Below are 19,323 nucleotides of genomic sequence, written 5' to 3'. Positions count from 1 at the left end.
CCCTAACAGAATATAAAATCATCTAAGAAGGTGTCCTTCACTACAATATGGCCACAGAGCAATATCAGTAGTTTTCCAGTTTCCTTTTCTCAAATAGTGAGTGTATGTTTGCAATAACACTGAATGCAATGTCAAGTTCATTCATTTGAAAAAGTCACCCAGAGACAAGGCCATACTTCATCTTGCGCTTGAAAATCAATTTTCCCTCTGAAGTTTGTTGAGCAATCTTGTGATTGAAAATATACAATCAAAATTGAGGGTCTGAATTTATAACAGGGCCTGTTTACCGATAGCTAGAAACATCAACATGGCCAAATAGGAAACAAATGTAGCTACGAATGTAAACTCCCCTGGACTGGCCTTACCTTTTCTATATATCTTTATATTCTCTGTTTTAAGCTACTTTGACTTATATTTGCTGACAGTCAACTTGATGAATCCATAGAGCTGTCAAGCGAGCATCTAACAGTATTTGCTTTACAGGTGATCAGGTACCATTTTATTTCTGTGAGTTCCATCTAAACAATTAAATCATATAATGTCCAGAGCAATCCAAAACACTTCACAAAAAGAAGTCAAAAGCAGGCTTCAACAATCGCTCAAACAGACTAGCTTTGAAAATGCAATGAAAGCCACTCTCTTATGTAGCTACGTTGCAGCCACACACGGGTCATCGCTTACCTGATCTCTATGGGGGCTATAGTGAGCAGTAACAGTAACACAATGTTCCAGCTTATCAAATATTAAAGTAGTTTAGGAGAGGTTGATGAACCAAGTATAATTTTGCTTTGTAAAACAAGCATTCTCACAGAGCAAGTTATAAATGTTTTAACACAGTCCGGCTGCTTTGTGTTTTATGGGTATTCAATTACTAGTGGTGAGAGATCATTAAAGAAGCCTATTATGTTCATAAAGTATGGCTGCAGGGTTTCCCACAGACCTTAAAGGGACATTAAAGGTACTTCTTTATGATTTCACATTGCACTGAGTTGTGTGTATTTAAATAAACAAATACACATGAATTTGAACCAAGGTCTGGTGTTCATGCAACAAGTGATGTTCGAACAGTAGTGGCATGCAGTGATGTCAACTTACCCACAAGATCTGATCCAGGACCTGCCTTTGTTTTCAATGGCCTATCCTCAACCTTCATTAGCTTGATTAACAAAGCTGTTTCTGGACCAGTGCCTCAGGGCACTTCCCGTCTCCACCGCTGGTAATGTAGGAGACAGAGTCTGGAGTCACCAAACAGGCTGAGTGTGGTGTCGCTGTCCATGGTGCTGAATCTGGCATGGATTCAGGCAGCTCTTTCAGCTTGTCTGGTACACTGTCCTGAGTGTGGTGTCCCTGTCAGTGGTGCTGAATCTGGCATGGATTCAGGCAGCTCTTTCAGTTTGTCTGGTACAGTGTCCTGAGTGTGGTGTCGCTGTCCATGGTTCTGAATCTGGCATGGACTCAGGCAGCTCTTTCGGTTTACAGCTTGTGTGGTACACTGTACTGCAGCTCATGGGGGCATCGTGGTGGTCAAAGTTGACCCATTTTGCATACCCCACCACACGATGAGACATACTGTATATGTCAATTCAGATTTTTTTTAAACGCAAATGATCTAAAAACGTGTAAACTCTTTTTTTCATATTCCCATATGTTGTAGCTTAGAGCCTATTTTACGTCATCTGAGGTTTTTGGGTTGTGCCTGCCATCGGTTGAGACAACATGCTCTTGAAACAGAGTGGGTGTCATGTTTTGGCTGATAATGTACTAAAATGGCACTGAGCATTTCTACAATGGGCAAGTATGGAAGGTTTTGTTCAAATCAAAAGGGGTGTTGACAAAAAGTGACTGAATTCAAATGGACCCCATACCCATCATGTGTTATGTCCCCAGTCTAAGTCCCTGCTCCATTCCAGTCATGAGATAGCTGTGAGTGTTGTTATGTGCTGGGAGAGAAGCTCCAGTGGGCATGTGACCAGCAGGTCAGATGTGGAGTAGCTCTCCATTGGCCTCCAGCTCTCTGGCTGCTGAGATTGAGACCGCCTTTACCTCCTGCTGAGAGACACTGGATTCTGAGGAAACTGTGAGGAGGAGAACCAAGATGAGAGAGAACACCTTCCATTTCTCTGAACACTATGAGAGCCACTGACAGGGTTGTTATATACATTTTACATTTGAGTCATTTAGCAAACGCTATTATCCAGAGTGATTTACAGGAACAATTAGGGTTGTTCAAGGGCACAGGCACATTTTTCAACTAATCAACTAGGGGTTCAAACCAGGAACCTTTCGTTTACTGGCCCAACGCTCTTAACCGCTAGGCTACCTGCCACCCATACAGTGGAGGGATTATCTGTGTCCGCTATGAGACTGCAAAAGGGGCCTATTTTATCACATTCATGTCACTGCTAGCATTGCTGTATTGTGTCAGAAACAGGGTTTAACACTACTGAAGTCCATAGTAGCACCAGACTCAACATACTGTACATTAGAAGAACTGTGGCTTTATCCTCACTGTTCATCCATCTCTTGTAGTGAAAGGTAAACGTCATGTGTTGAAGTCACATATTGGGTGACTGACACAATAAGGAACTGAGCTTACATTTCTATTCCCACCTTGAACATAGAAATCAACTGGAGAGCACGGCTAAGGCTGAGCATACGCCTCCTTGCAGAGATACTGGGTTTAGGCCATGGGTGTCAAACTCTGGCCCGTGGGCCAAATTTGGCCCGCGGGGTAATTATATTTGGCCCGCGAGACAATACCAAATTACTACTAGAACTGGCCCGCCGGCATTATACAGCGCATTCACCACTAATACTACAAATCCCATAATGCTCTGCTGTTTTCGCGCGCCAATCAGGACAGGACCCAGAAACGCTCTCTCCTCTGTGACAGTAGTCATAGCAACATAGACGCTACAACTGTCAGCGAGCTAACCCTTCCCAAAAATGGCGAAAAGAAAGGCAGAAAACAGGAGCTATCTGGACAAGTGGGAGGCAGAATATCTGTTTACATATGTAAAAGACAAACCTGTTTGTCTTGTTTGTGGAGTCAACGTGGCTGTAAGTAAGGAGTACAACATTAGACGACACTATGAAACGAAACACCATGACAAATACAAGGACCTGGACATGACTCAAAGGAGCCAGAAAGTAGAGGAGATGAAAAGAAGTTTGGTTTCACAACAGAATATGTTTAAAAAAGCCACATCACAAAGCGAGGCTGCTGTAAAGGCTAGTTATATAGTGGCAGCAGAGATCGCAAAATCAGCCCGGCCCTTTAATGAGGGAGAGTTCATGAAAAAGTGCATGATGGTTTGTGACCTCGTATGCCCAGAGAAAAAACAAGCATTTTCAAACGTGAGCCTGAGCAGGAACACAGTAGCTGATCGCACATGTGATCTTGCCACCAATCTGTATGACCAGCTGATGGAAAAGGGAAAAGATTTTGTTGCGTTCTCCCTCGCTGTGGATGAGAGCTGCGACGCATCTGATACTGCTCAGCTGTCAGTCTTCATCCGTGGAGTGGACTCAAATCTGTGTGTTACGGAGGAGCTATTAGGATTCAAATCAATGCATGGCACAACCACAGGAAAGGAAATCTTTGAGGAGGTTTCCAAATGTGTAACTGAAATAAAGCTGCCGTGGGATAAACTCGTTGGATTAACGACAGATGGTGCGCCAGCGATGTGCGGTAAAAAGAGTGGACTGGTGGGCATGGTTCGGGAGAAGATGCGGGAAGAGAACTGTGCAGGTGAGCTAACTGTTTACCACTGCATCATACATCAGGAAGCACTGTGTGCCAAAGCCCTAAAGATGGAACATGTTATGACCACAGTAACACAGGTAGTTAACTTTATAAGAGCCAAAGGTCTAAATCACCGCCAGTTTAAATCTTTTCTGGAGGAGTGTGGTTCGGAATACGCAGACCTGTCGTATCACACAGAGGTGAGATGGCTAAGCAGAGGAAAAGTACTGAACAGATGTTTCGAGCTGCGTGAGGAAATATGTCAATTCCTGGAAACCAAAGGGAAGGATACAGCAGAGCTCCGGGAGCAAAAGTTCCTGTGTGAGCTGGCCTTTCTCTGTGACATCTCGAGCCATCTCGATGCGCTGAACCTGCAGCTTCAGGGGCGGGGGCGCATCATCACAGACATGTACGCTGCAGTGAGGGCCTTCAAAACTAAACTGTGCCTGTGGGAGAATCAGATGCTGCAAGGAAACCCTTGCCATTTTCCCTGCTGCCAATCCATAAAAGCGCAGATCTCTACCGCCGTGTTCCCATGCGCACAGTTTGCTGAAAAACTCAGTGTTCTCGCCGCTGAGTTTAGCCGCCGATTTGCCGACTTCGATGCCCAGAAATGCAAGTTTGAACTGCTTAGTAATCCCTTCGCAGTTGATGTGGAAAATGCACCAACCAACATCCAAATGGAGCTGATTGAACTCCAGTGCAACGACACGCTGAAGTCAAAGTATGATGCTGTGGGCGCCGCACAGTTTCCACGGTTCATCCCTGACACAATGCCTCAGCTCCGCACCCAAGCTGCTCAGATGCTCTCCATGTTCGGCAGCACTTATCTATGCGAGCAACTTTTCTCCTCGATGAAGATGACCAAAACAACTCACAGGAGACGTCTGACTGATGAACATCTTCGCTCGATACTGAGGATTTCTTCAGCTCAGAGCTTGAGCCCAGACATTGATGAACTAGCATCCAAGAAGAGATGCCAGGTATCTGGCTTGGGCACATCAGATTAGACCAGTGTGCAATAATTAACCTGTTCTTTATGCACTTTTTCTTGCTACAAGGCATGGGCTTGAATGGTTGATTGATTTATTATCATTTTATTTGTAAAATTATTAGCCAGTGGAAAAAGTTTATTTTGGTATTTAAATCAGAAGGCTGCAAACAGAAAAGAGGCATACAATTTTTATTTAAATTTTATTTATAAATTTATTTATAAATGAATGCCATTGATGTGTTTTTTCATTTGAAATTCGATTTTGCATGTCTCCACTATTAAATTATATATTGTATGGTAATAAGCGATGCTTGTTCCATATTCAATGTTAAAGCAAAACTTGTTTGGGTCCATATTAAAAGGTTAATTTGTTCAATGTTGGCCCGTGACTTTGTTCAGGTTTTACATTTTGGCCCACTGGGTATTTGAGTTTGACACCCCTGGTTTAGGCCATGCTCACAAGTGCACATGGACTGTAAGAGGAGAACTAAGACATATGGAGAGGTTAACCATGGATGAACGCTGAGCTCTCATTGGTCCTTGCATAATAGTGGTTACATCACATTGCTTTATCACATAGCACTATTCGCAGTAAGGTGGTTGTATTTTAAGTCAGATGTCTGCTCTCTTGGGTTCTCTTCTAGTTTATTGATCCATTGTAGTGGGTGGGTGTGTGGGTGTGTGTGTGTGTGTGTGTGTGTGTGTGTGTGTGTGTGTGTGTGTGTGTGTGTGTGTGTGTGTGACAAGCATGACATCATGGGATAGTTGCACATTAAGTAAAGCATGTCTGTAGCTCAGAGCCCAGGATGCAGCTAGGTGTACATGGATGATCCTGACATTATCTGGATGATTCAAACCTGCCAATGAAGCCAAAGAGTGTCATGAAGGACCTTTATTTCCAATAGTAATGCTGTATGTCTCTCGTGGTTCCCCGTTGGAAACTGAAGCTGTAAGAACAAAACAATGAAAGAGACAGATCGTACCATTAATTTAAGTCTGTGGAAATAGACCTCTGCCTATATACAGTGGAAATAGACCTCTGCCTAGATACAGTGCATTTGAAACTATTTCGATCCCTTGACTTTTTCCATATTTTGTTACGTTACAGCCTTATTCTAAAATAGTTTCCCTCAATCTACACACAATACCCCATAATGACAAAGCAAAAACAGTTTAGATTTTTTTACAAATGTATTAAAAATAAAAAATAAATAATGATGTTTTACAACATCCTCACAGTAATGACACACCAAGTGTCACGACTTCCGCCGAAGTTGGTCCCTCCCCTTGTTCGGGCGGCGTTCGGCAGTCGACGTCACCGGGCTTTTAGCCATTGCCGATCCACTTTTAATTTGTTTTCTCTTTGTTTTCTACACACCTGGTTTCTGTTCCCGAATTACATGTTCATTATTTAACCCTCTGTTTCCCACATGTTAGTGTGTGTGTTTATTGATTGTTCATGGCGGTACTTGTCGGCTGGTTATGTTTGCCGGGTTATGTATTTACGCCCGTTATTTTCGAGTGACCGGTATTTCTCCGCACTTTGAGTATTGTCTGTATACTGGCGCTGTCGTGGAATTAAATACCTTGTACACTCATTTCTGCTCTCCTGCGCCTGATTCACAGCACCAGTTAACCACTGCCTGACACCAAGTGATAAATAAAAAATATAAAGTACAATAAAGAGACAACCTGTTGGGCCAATCAAATTTGATCCTCCTCTTCTTCACATAAAGCGCAAACATCATCATACTTCCCAGCGTCTCCCATTGGTCATGCAAATTAACCCGATTCATATGCAGCGTTTGCGAATGCTAATCGTCACATGACAATCTCAATGATCCTGCTTCTTGCTACTGGAAAGGCAGCCAGTTGAGCTATTCCAAGATAATAAAAAACGTTTACCTTTTCCAGTGATGAAGTCAAATATGTCTCATGGTGTCACGGTCGTCCTCCTCTTCATCTGAAGAGGAGAGGCGAAAAGGATCAGAGGACCAATATGCGGCGTGGTAAGTGTCCATGGTAAATCTTTAATAAAGAAAGTACTGAACACTGAAAACTATACAAAACCAGTAAACAGAATAACAACCGTGAAGCTAATGTGAGCTGCGCTGAAACAAGCCATCAACATAGACAATCACCCACAAACAAACAGTGCAACCCAGGCTACCTAAGTATGATTCTCAATCAGAGACAACTAATGACACCTGCGTCTGATTGAGAACCATACTAGGCCGAAACATAGAAATACCCATATCATAGAAAAACAAACATAGACTGCCCACCCAACTCACGCCCTGACCATACTAAATAAATACACAACAAAGGAAATAAAGGTCAGAACGTGACAGTACCCCCCCCCCCCCCCCCCCCAAAGGTGCGGACTCCGGCCGCAAAACCTTGACCTATAGGGGAGGGTCTGGGTGGGCGTCTGTCCGCGGTGGCGGCTCTAGCGCGGGACGCGGACCCCACTTCACTTGTCTTAGTCCGCCTCATTGTCCGCCTCCGTGGCTCTCTAACCCTGGCAACCCCTCTCCATGACCCCACTGGACAGAGGGGCAACTGCTCGGAGGGTTAAATAAATACTATTCATATTTCTGACTAAGCATAAATACAAACACATACATATGAAGACGCCACATACATATGAAGGAGTTACCCTGGGCATGGAACAGCAGGGGGTTTACACTTCCTGCTTTTCAAGAATCTTTTACGAGATCAAAGAAAATGTGTTTTATCAAACTTGACATTTTCCCCAGCTGTTACAGAACTCTCTCATTGGCAGCCTTATTGCCTGTCTCATCCCCGTACTCCTGCTGTAGCCTGACAAATCCTCCAATGATTCAGCCTGGCGATGAGGGTTAATAAAACACTAATCCTCCAATGATTCAGCCTGACGATCAGGTTTAATAAAACACTAATCCTCCAATGATTCAGCCTGGCGATGAGGGTTAATAAAACACTAATCCTCCAATGATTCAGCCTGACGATCAGGTTTAATAAAACACTAATCCTCCAATGATTCAGCCTGGCGATCAGGTTTAATAAAACCCTAATCCTCCAATGATTCAGCCTGGCGATCAGGGTTAATAAAACACAGATGAAACAAAATAAACAAACCTAGGTTTGAAACAAACCTAGGGCAAGCCAGCCTGTAGCGTAACACTCTACACGAAGAACAATTCCACACACAGACATGGGGGAAACAGAGGGTAATATACATTTACTCTGATGAGGGAATGTGAACCAGATGTGCGGGAAAACAAGACAAAACAAATGGAAAATGAAAGGTGGAGCGGCGATGACTAGAAGACCGGTGACGTTGACCGCAGAACGCTGCCCGAACAAGGAGAGGGACTGACTTCGGAGGAGGTCATGACACTGGTGATCAGGGTTAATAAACACTAATCCTCCAATGATTCAGCCTGGCGATGAGGGTTAATAAACACCAATCCTCCAATGATTTAGCCTGGCGATTAGGGTTAATAAAACACAAATGGGCATATATCAGCAGCAGGCTGTGCAGAGCTGGAGCCACCAGAGGTCTGCTGCTATCTATTACTGTCTGAACCTGTGCCTTCCAACCCTGGCTTCTGAAGGAGGGGTCGGGGCCCTTTCATTGGACCCAGTTTAATGCAGTGATAACATAGATGGGTTTTGGGCTGGGCTGGGCTGGGCGGGGCGGGGCAGGGGCAGGGGCGGGGTGTTGGGGACAAAATCCCAGTCAGCGACAGACGGGACTGAAAAGGGATTACAAGTGTCTGAAGTCCGATAAATCCTTTTATCTCGCCGTACCACCCCTCCAGGGAAGCAATATTATTACACCTTAATGCACATTGCCTGCCACACTGGACGGCTGTGAGCAAAGACACCATAAACCTACAATAAACAGCTTTATTGCCCAGCCAAACACTGAAAGGCTGCACAGATTGAGAAACACAGATGTTGAATGAGGAAAGGCCTGGTATTACAGATCCACCCTAGATAGCTGCTTGTCTGTGAACACATGCTGATAAAGGTGAACCAACATACTGGATGTTGTGTTTGTTGGAAATTAAGTGTAAATGCAGTACTGTCATAGGCTGGTCAAACCAGACTGAATGCTGTGTTCACCAGACAGGGTTAACCAGGCTAGTGCTGTCATTATTAACCCATAAAATGATATGTGGGCGTGTAAAGATTAGATGCAGGTCTTAAATCCATTCATTAAGAGGAAACGGGAGTGGTTCAGTTTATCCCTGATCTTAAGTCTCAGTGAGTGAGCTTAATAAACTCCTACAGAGGAGGTTGGCCAATCAGATTTCATCGTTGTATACATTAACATATACCATCCCACCCTCTAATAATCCAATGTGTTCAGCATTCAGGGAACATTGATTTGAAAATATATAATAACTATATTACCCCTACTGGGAGGTAAGAGTTATGTCAAAACACATTTATCTGTGGAATAAGGGCAGCCCCATTTGTGAACATGGCCATGTGAAAGGATAGCCCTAATGCTACTGTAAATGATTTGTATGGTGCTGTTCAGATTAGACCTAGGTTACAGGGTGTGACCCTAAATCATTATTAAGTTATTACATCATGGCAAAATAAATTGTGACATTTTCGGACAACCTCATTAATTCTACTTCTACTTCTACGGCTAGCTGCGAAACCGTAGAGGCCCCGGAATAAAACAATAGCCATGTTTAAGTTCTAAAATGTATCCCTCTACCAAAACGAGTGGGGTCATCTTTACAGCAAACCATGTCAGCACAGTCAAAGTAGCGCAGTAAAAAGTCCAATTCATCTTTTATCTGTGTCTTGCTGTGACGGTTAATTGTTTGAATAAACAGCGGGCAGACTAGCTCTCACTCTCCTACGGCCTCATTAGAACGTAACCATGCATAAAATGCCCTTCTCACTCACTCAGGGAGCAAAGACTTTCAGCGTCACTAAAATTATTATAATCTGTAGAATAATAACATGATCTCTCTTCCTGGTGTCTGATTATCACCATGCTCCAAGCTGAAGTATGCATGTGTGTACACTACCGTTGAAAAGTTTGGGGTCACTTAGAAATGTCCTTGATTTTGAAAAGAAAAGCAAATTTTTTTGTTCATTAAAATAACATAAAATGTATCAGAAATAGTAGCCAGAAACGGCAGATTTTTAATGGAATATCTACATATGAGTACATTATCAGCAACCATCACTCCTGTGTTCCAATGGCACGTTGAGTTAGCTAATCCAAGTTTATCATTTTAAAAGGCTAATTGATCATTAGAAAACCCTTTTGCAATTATTTTAGCACAGCTGAAAACAGTTGAGCTGATTAAAAAATCAATAAAACTGGCCTTCTTTAGACTAGTTGAGTATCTGGAGCATCAGCATTTGTGGGTTCGATTACAAGCTCAAAATGGCCAGAAACAAACACCTTTCTTCTGAAACTAGTCAGTCTATTCTTCTTCTGAGAATTGAAGGCTATACCATGCGAGAAATTGCCAAGAAACTGAAGATCTCGTACAACGCTGTGTACTTACTCCCTTCACAGAACAGTGCAAACTGGCTGGCCCTAACCAGAATCTGACTGGCCCTAACCAGAATAGAAAGAAGAGTTCCTCTGTCCAGTGTGTGTTCTTTTGTCCATCTTAATCTTTTATTTTTATTGGCCAGTCAGAGATATGGCTTTTTCTTTGCAACTCCGCCTAGAAGGCCAGGATCCCGAAGTCGCCTCTTCACTGTTGACATTGAGACTGGTGTTATGTGGGGACTTTTTAATGAAGCTGCCAGTTGAGGTCTTGTGAGGCGTCTGTTTCTCAAACTAGACACTCTTTCCAGAAGAAAGGTCTTTGTTTCTAGCCATTTTGAGCCTGTAATCAAACCCACAAATGCTGATGCTCTGTAACGGCTGTTGGTGGAAGAAGGTGAGGACCAAGGTGCAGCGTGGTACGTGTTCATGTTTGTTTATTGACACTAAATACGAAAATAACAAAAGGGAATAACCGAAACAGTCCTGAACAGTGAAAAACACTAAACAGAAATCAACTACCCACAAAACCCATGTGGGAAAAAACAACCTAAGTATGGTTTTCAATCAGAGGCAACGATAGACAGCTGCCTCTGATTGAGAACCACACCCTGCCAAACAACAAAGAAATCCAAAACATAGAAAATGAACATAGAATGCCCACCCTAGTTACACCCTGGCCCAACCAAAATAGAGAATAAAAGCCTCTCTATGGCCAGGGCGTGACATGCTCCAGATACTCAACTAGTCTAAAGAAGGCCAGTTTTATTGCTTCTTTAATCAGCTCAACTGTTTACAACATTAACAATGTCTACACTGTATTTCTAATCATTTTTGATGTACAAAAGATGAGCTTTTCTTTCAAAAACAAGGACATTTCTAAGTGACCCCAAACTTTTGAACGGTAGTGTATATGTATGTGTGTGTGTGAGAAGCGTTCTCCTGCTGTACGTGGTGCAGCAGAGTAATGAAACGGAACTGTCTTACAGCTGACTGTGACATGCCAAGCACCACACCTTCCCCTTCTCTGCAGAGGAAGAGCGGCAGAAACCAGGGATGAAGAAGACAAAGAGCTGGCAGGCTAAATTAGATTGGTGCTGTCGACTGTCGACAAGGAGTTAATTGGAGAGAGACACCTGTGTCAGGCCAGTGTCGATGGAAACACACACAGGTTTACACAGGGGGAAAAGACAGTACCACGGGAAACGCTTTCTCCACACTTGACCTTCTACTAGTGAGACCTCAAGGCAACAAAGCCCCTCTGGATGAAGCTTCTCAGACCCTGTACTGTATGGGTCAGGGGGAAATGGAGGACGGGACACACAAATGGGTCCACATAAACGGTTCAGGGATGTGTTTAGAGAGCTGATCAATAGTATAACCATAGAGGTGAGGTATACCATAGAGCAGGGCTCTCCAACCCTGTTCCTGGAGAGCTACCCTCCTGCAGGGTTGGAGAGCTACCCTCCTGTCGGTTTTCACTCGAACCCCAGTTGGAACTAACCTAATCTGTTTATCACCCAGCTAATTATTAGAATCAGGTGTGCTAGATGAGGGTTGGAGCGAAAACCTACTCCTGGAGAGCTACTCCTGGACGGCTACTCCTGGACGGCTACTCCTGGACGGTTACTCCTGGACAGCTACTCCTGGACAGCTACTCCTGGAGAGCTACTCCTGGAGAGCTACTCCTGGAGAGCTACTCCTGGACGGCTACTCCTGGACGGCTACTCCTGGACGGCTACTCCTGGACGGCTACTCCTGGACAGCTACCCCTGGACGGCTACTCCTGGAGGGCTACTCCTGGATGGCTACTCCTGGACAGCTACTCCTGGACAGCTACTCCTGGAGAGCTACTCCTGGATGGCTACTCCTAGACAGATACTCCTGGACAGCTACTCCTGGAGAGCTACTCCTGGACAGCTACTCTCCAAGAACAGGGTTGGAGAGCCCTGCCATAGAGTCAACAACATGCTCAAAGGTTAGATTGCAGGAGAATGGAGAGAAGCTAAGAATAAAATATTTTGTTTCATGATCTTATGTTGCAAAATGGAACAGTGGAAATGGAGTAGATCTGTGTTACAAAAGGCCATGGCAATTCCTAGATACGAACATATTTCAAAAGCCTTGTCCCTGCACACACTGTATTTGTAAATGCCAATAATTCAACATTATTTTCATCCAAATCTTTTCCAACGAATGCCAAATCTAGGGTGCACAGTCTCTCGTATTTCAATTTCCTTGTACTGAACATCGAGAGAGAATCTACTACGACGTTTAAACTAATTTGATAGAAAGAAGAGACATTTTCTTCCAGTGAGACAGCCTGAAAAAGATAACGGCCAACATGTTTTCCCTACTTGGGCTGGGTGGAGTGAAGCATTGTGGGTCTGTGCTGGGGTCCAGACCCAGGTGCCACCGTGCTATTCATCACAAGCGCCACCGCTGTTAAATATTAACCGGGTGTGCCTTGGCGCTATTGGATAACCAATTGACTTTTTTGTGGCAGAGCAAGGGAAGGAGGGAGAGAGAGACAAAGGGAGGGAGCTGTGGGGATAGGAGAGCACAGATCAGGGTTAGCCTGTAAACACAGAGACAGCACCCCCAGGCATGGTCCAGTGTCCGCCTCCAGCATATATTGCAGATCAAGTCGTACATACTGGTGTTCTGATTGTTACATCGTCACAAAGGAATATCACTACTAGTAAGTACACTATTTCAAACAGCTATATGTTCATTTCAGGGGGGGAAGACCAGGCAATGTAGGCCTGTTATGCATTCAGACGGGGTTACAGTACCAGGAAACACTGACACATGAACAGATCTACAGTATATATAGGAGAAATAACACATTTAGGAAAAGGCTCTTTTTCTTCATTTCACCCCTCAGTTGAGTAAAACCTGGCAGGGTTTTGTTGTCTCGTCATCCTTTGTTGTCTCGTCATCAGTCGGATGATTGCAATCTCACCAGACGCATTTGGAGATGTGAGCTGGAGGTAAAGATTTCTCTCAGAAGCACCAAAGAGCTGATCAAACTGCAGCGCGGCCACCTTCCTGTCTGCTTGAGTCGGACAACAACACACAACACAAACATCCTCAGAAACACACAAGCAGCCGAGAGAATAAACTTATATCTCGGATAAAAGCTAGGAGGCTTTCATCTCATGGCTCAGTCCAGTTTCTACCGGCTTGTTGTGATGCAGCACAGCACAGTGTGGGATAGACAGAGTGTGTATGATAAACTTGTGTGAAGGAAGCAGCACCTTAACACTGATCTAGGAAAAACTGCTGGAGACAGAGTGGTAGATATGCTGGACATGGTATCTCACTTCTGATTACACACACTGCGCTGCTACCATCAGCAGAACTAGTTAACGTACAAAAACGCAGCTAGAGAATTCATTCACTTGACCGGGAGTGACGTTGGAGATAAGAAACATTCATTCAAATTTCAAACTGAAAGCCCATTCTTATACAAGTGCGTGGTGTAAAGTGTCCTCTCTAACTAGCTGAACAAGACCAGGTGTCTGTAGTAGCTTCGTGTAAGCAACACTTCATTTATCTGCACAGCATGAGAGAGAAAGGGAGGGGGAGAGAGACAGCAGAGAGAGATAGAAAGACACAGGGGGAGTGAGAGGGGAGGAGAGAGAGAGATGTATATGATGTATTGGCCTTGTTCCTCCTCCCCAATGATTTGGGCGGTGGCCATGTTTTGAAATGACTCAGAGGACGGCTCTAATGGACGTCTCTTTACTGTCCTATCTTCGCTGGCCCAATCTTATGCAAATGGCCGCCGTCATTGATTTATTACTATAAGTCTCTGGTGAATGTAAACGACAGGGATAGCGTAAAGACAAACTTGACTCAGCAATTCCTTGTTTTGCCGTTCCATACAGCAGGCATGTCTCACATATTTGCCCCCAGAGAGGAGAGGAGGAGTGGGATTTGTCTTTTCATCCCCCTTGAACCCGTCTGGTCTGTTCACTGCCGATTTGTTTGTCGAGGCCGAGTGAGCGCTTGTGACCACAGCAATGTGTGAGAATCCCTTCAAACAGCTGAATTAACATGAGTTTGTTCCTCAAATGGTGCTGTCGCCTCTGCCACTGCTCTGCTGCTGCTCTGCCTGGCCCGCTGCCCTGGGAGTGAGTGACAGAGAGGCTAAATCTATTGAAATTAGAGGATATTTCATTCCTCTTGCATGTGTCTAGTGAGAACAACTCCTGTTGCATCCATCCACCCTCTCATTGGTCGCGGAGGGTCTCAGTTGCCAGGCAACCGATCCAGCGGTGCCAATGCCTTACTGAGGAGCAGCTGTTAATGAAGACTGGGCAGCGGGTAGGCAGCATGCCTCGTACGTCTGTCCACCACACACACACACACACACACACACACACACACACACACACACACACACACACACACACACACACACACACACACACACACACACACACACACACACACACACACACACACACAAACACACCACACACAAGTGGCTCTCTCACTGATGTGAGGGCAGCAACTGAAGGCATACTTACCCAGCATGCTTTCTAGGCTCCGCCCGCCTCCCTGTCTGCATACCCACTGCCCCAACGGGGCTAACCAACCTTTAGAGGGAAATTGACATTTTCATGAAAAGGGAGTTATTTGCTGCTGGACCAGTTATTGAGCAGGATGTGCATTATTTAAGGACAGGTGTGATATTTGAAATTATCTATAATAATCAACGGCACACCGGATGGAGGTGTGTCTGGAAACAACCACAGATGCTACTGCTAAGTGGTGATGAAGTACAGGATACACATGAGTAAGTATCAATCACAAGCAAAGAACAGCATAGTTCCACTAAACTGAAACTGACCGTTTAAGAGCCCAGTGAGTCAGAGGGTGAATCAACACTATTTAGACACAGATGGTACTGAGGAAAACATCACAAACAGAGAGGGAGTTAAAGCCAGTGTTGATTACTGGTGTGTGAATGAATCACAGGTCACACATACAGTGAGCTCTGGTTGGGGCTGTCGTCGCCATGCTGTTGTCGTGCAAACCATCCCTGAGCTCTGAGTCAGGTTCTTACGACATCACAGGTACACCCGCACACCTCACATGCTGACCAGAACGGACACGTCGCGTGTGCGAGCGTCGCAAAATACATTTTGAAATCCATGTTATTCAATTACGGCACCCACAGTGCTCGCGCGCGCCAACGAGCGTCTGCGATGCCAAGGGCTAAAATAGAACTCCTTTCTATTTCTGACGCAGATCGCGCTGCAAGTCCTGCCTCTCCCATCTCCTCATTGGTTATACCCACGTGGGTGATTGAAAGACAAACTGTTTTGCCGGTTGTCGTGGTAATACTATGAAAGTTTAGATGCCGATCACCATATAAGTTTAAATATGAAAAAGCCCGGAAGGAGGAGAGATGACCAGAAACGATTCGGTTGGCCGTTTTATGTGTGGATTAATTGTCGGAATAGAGGACCTTGTGCATTTCAGGTCAAATAACAACTCAATGTTTATATCCCAGGACAAATTAGCTAACAAAAGCAAGCAGCCAAACAGTACAAAATTAGCTAATGTTTTTCGACCTGTCCCCAAATTAATGTCATTGGTTCAGAGTTTGTTTTGATATTTTAACCTGCATGTCGTGATCGCGTTTGGTGTTGGGGGACAAAATAAATGTATGCACGGTAGCGCACGATGGCGCACGCGCGCAGCCGGTTTGGGTTCCGGCAAAATAAGTATTTGTTCACCTACAAACAAGCAAGATTTCTGGCTCTCTCAGACCTGTAACTTCTTCTTTAAGAGGCTCCTCTGTCCTCCACTCGTTACCTGTATTAATGGCACCTGTTTGAACTTGTTATCAGTTTAAAAGACACCTGTCCACAACCTCAAACAGTCACACTGCAAACTCCACTATGGCCAAGATCAAAGAGCTGTCAAAGGACACCAGAAACAAAATTGTAGACCTGCACCAGGCTGGGAAGACTGAATCTGCAATAGGTAAGCAGTTTGGTTTGAAGAAATCAACTGTGGGAGCAATTATTAGGAAATGGAAGACACACAAGACCACTGATAATCTCCCTCGATCTGGGGCTCCACGCAAGATCTCACCCCGTGGGGTCAAAATGATCACAAGAACGGTGAGCAAAAATCTCAGAACCACACGGAGGGACCTAGTAAATGATCTGCAGAGAGCTGGGACCAAAGTAACAAAGCCTACCATCAGTAACACACTACGCCGCCAGGGACTCAAATCCTGCAGTGCCAGACGTGTCCCCCTACCTAAGCCAGTACATGTCCAGGCCCGTCTGAAGTTTGCTAGAGAGCATTTGGATGATCCAGAAGAAGATTGGTAGAATGTCATATGGTCAGATGAAACCAAAATATAACTTTTTGGTAAAAACTCAACTCGTCGTGTTTGGAGGACAAAGAATGCTGAGTTGCATCCAAAGAACACCATACCTACTGTGAAGCATGGGGGTGGAAACATGCTTTGGGGCTGTTTTTCTGCAAAGCGACCAGGACGACTGATCCGTGTAAAGGAAAGAATGAATGGGGCCATGTATCGTGAGATTTTGAGTGAAAACCTCCTTCCACCAGCAAGGGCATTGAAGATGAAACGTGGCTGGGTCTTTCAGCATGACAATGATCCCAAACACACCACCCGGGCAATGAAGGAGTGGCTTCGTAACAAGCATTTCAAGGTCCTGGAGTGGCCTAGCCAGTCTCCAGATCTCAACCCCATAGAAAATATTTGAAGGGAGTTGAAAGTCCGTGTTGCCCAGCAACAGCCCCAAAACATCACTGCTCTAGAGGAGATCTGCATGGAGGAATGGGCCAAAATACCAGCAACAGTGTGTGAAAACCTTGTGAAGACTTACAGAAAACGTTTGACCTCTGTCATTGCCAACAAAGGGTATATAACAAAGTATTGAGATAAACTTTTGTTATTGACCAAATACTTATTTTCCACCATAATTTGCAAATAAATTCATTAAAAATCCTACAATGTGATTTTCTGGATTTGTTTTTCTCATTTTGTCTGTCATAGTTGAAGTGTACCTATGATGAAAATTACAGGCCTCTCTCATCTTTTTAAGTGAGAGAACTTGCACAATTGGTGGCTGACTAAATGCTTTTTTGCCCCACTGTATGTATGTGCGTGTGTAGTCCTATGTGTGTCACAGCACCATGTTAATCACAGAAACTCTGTGCCTGTGTTTGTTTCTGTGTTTCATGTGGACATGCAGCCAGCCTCTGTATTGTCCTGATGAAGAAGAATGAACCATTCCCACGGACTACTCCCAGACAACATTGGCCTGTCAAGCTTTCCAGGCATGCCTGACAAAATGGCCCATTCACGTGCACTTAACGTGGCCCCACACTGTTCCCCTTATGGACCACTTTAAGTGTCTCTCTCTGCTCTGTCACTGTAACAGGCAGACTGAGTCCACCGGCCTCCATTCACCCCCTCATGGCTCCTGTTCCCTGTCCTCAGGCCAAATGGACCAGAACTCAACTTGGGGCCTGCGATAGCAGACAGATCTTCTCCTCTACCCCCTGGTTCGGCTGGGGGATTCACCATTAGAATCTCAGCTGAACACAGCAAAATAAAGAGAGGACATTGGAGTTCCAAGGACTGGCTCCTGGCCAATCCTCCCTATCCCTGTCTAGACAGGTGAGACGCATCCTCTAGACTCCTGTCTGTCTGTCTGTCTGTCTGTCTGTCTGTCTGCCTGCTCTAAAAGGAGAATGCGGTCATGTGAATTCCCAGAAGCATTTCTGAGGTGAGAAAGTGCCAGAACAAAGAGAGGAGAAACAGATAGCCCTCCCTCCTCCTCTGAATCTAGCCACATGGTCCGTCACTAAGACTAAGACAGGGGCAAGAAACATCCTACATTCAACGTTTCCAATATGTAGTGAATCTTGCTAGCTACGTCTATTGGATGTAAGCTTCCTCTCGAGGTTCCTTATCATTCTGTACAGATGACAGCTGATTGACGAGTCTGCAGGTGAGTCAGGAGAGCTTTACGGGGGCAATGTCAAAAGGGATTCCTTTCACCTGCATTTCTCCTGAACTATAAAGGAGGGATCTCCTATACATCCACCCGTCTCTCTATCACGAGGAAGCGTTCTTGAATAGTTGGTGTTATCCATATCTACACAAGAGACATTTGCTGCAGTCACGGGTTGTTTTGTGTGTGTGTGTATGCGTGTGTGTGTGTGTGTGTGTGTGTGCGTGTGTGCGTGTGTGTGTGTGTGTGTGTGTGTGTGTGTGTGTGTGTGTGTGTGTGTGTGTGTGTGCCTTTGTGCATGCACGTGTCTGTGTGCTTGCTTGTATGCATGTGTTCACCCATTTACGCTCTGTGTGTACAAGTGTGTATCTGTTTATGTGTGTGTGCTCTTTAAGCACACACCCAAGACCCTACTTATTCCATCATTATATGGAATTGATGAGTGCATTACACTGCTGAATAAAATGACCCCTGTGAATCCCCATTAGAACACGGTGGCTTAATTAAACAAACGTATCACCATATGTCATCTAGTTAAGGGCTGCCACAGCTACACATGACATTTCCCTGCAATGAAAATGACACTGACTCTAAGCCACAGACTAATTGGAGAGCTACTATGAAATCACCAACCAACCCCCTCATGGTTTCTCAACCAAGCCCATAGATACAATTCTCCCATCTTCTCCTTTCTCCTCCTTGCTCTCCATTTCAAATGGAACGTGTTGGTGTGCAGTGGCTTGGACCTGCGGAGAATTCAGATAGGAAAGGATCAATAATTCCGGGACCAAGCGAAGCAGGATACACAGGGGGTCCTGGGAGATCAGAGTGGGAACCAGCAAGTCACACCACTACTGAGCTGGGGCAATTTGAGCTAGGTTGAACTAAGAAGTGCAGGCATTGGGGCTGGATGCTGCATTCAGACTAGGAGGATGGACTGGGCTAGTCTGGGCTTGGCTGGGCTGAGATGGCCCTTGTATAGAATATAGAATGTGGTGGGGTGGGCTTTCAAAGGCTTTCTCAGTGGGAGTGCAGAGGACGTGTAGCAGAG

The sequence above is a fragment of the Oncorhynchus clarkii genome, chromosome 21 (assembly GCF_045791955.1).
Source record: "Oncorhynchus clarkii lewisi isolate Uvic-CL-2024 chromosome 21, UVic_Ocla_1.0, whole genome shotgun sequence".
In the NCBI taxonomy this organism is placed as follows: Eukaryota; Metazoa; Chordata; class Actinopteri; order Salmoniformes; family Salmonidae; genus Oncorhynchus; species Oncorhynchus clarkii.
The sequence above is the reverse complement of the archived record's forward strand: the minus strand, read 5'-3'. Positions refer to the sequence as shown.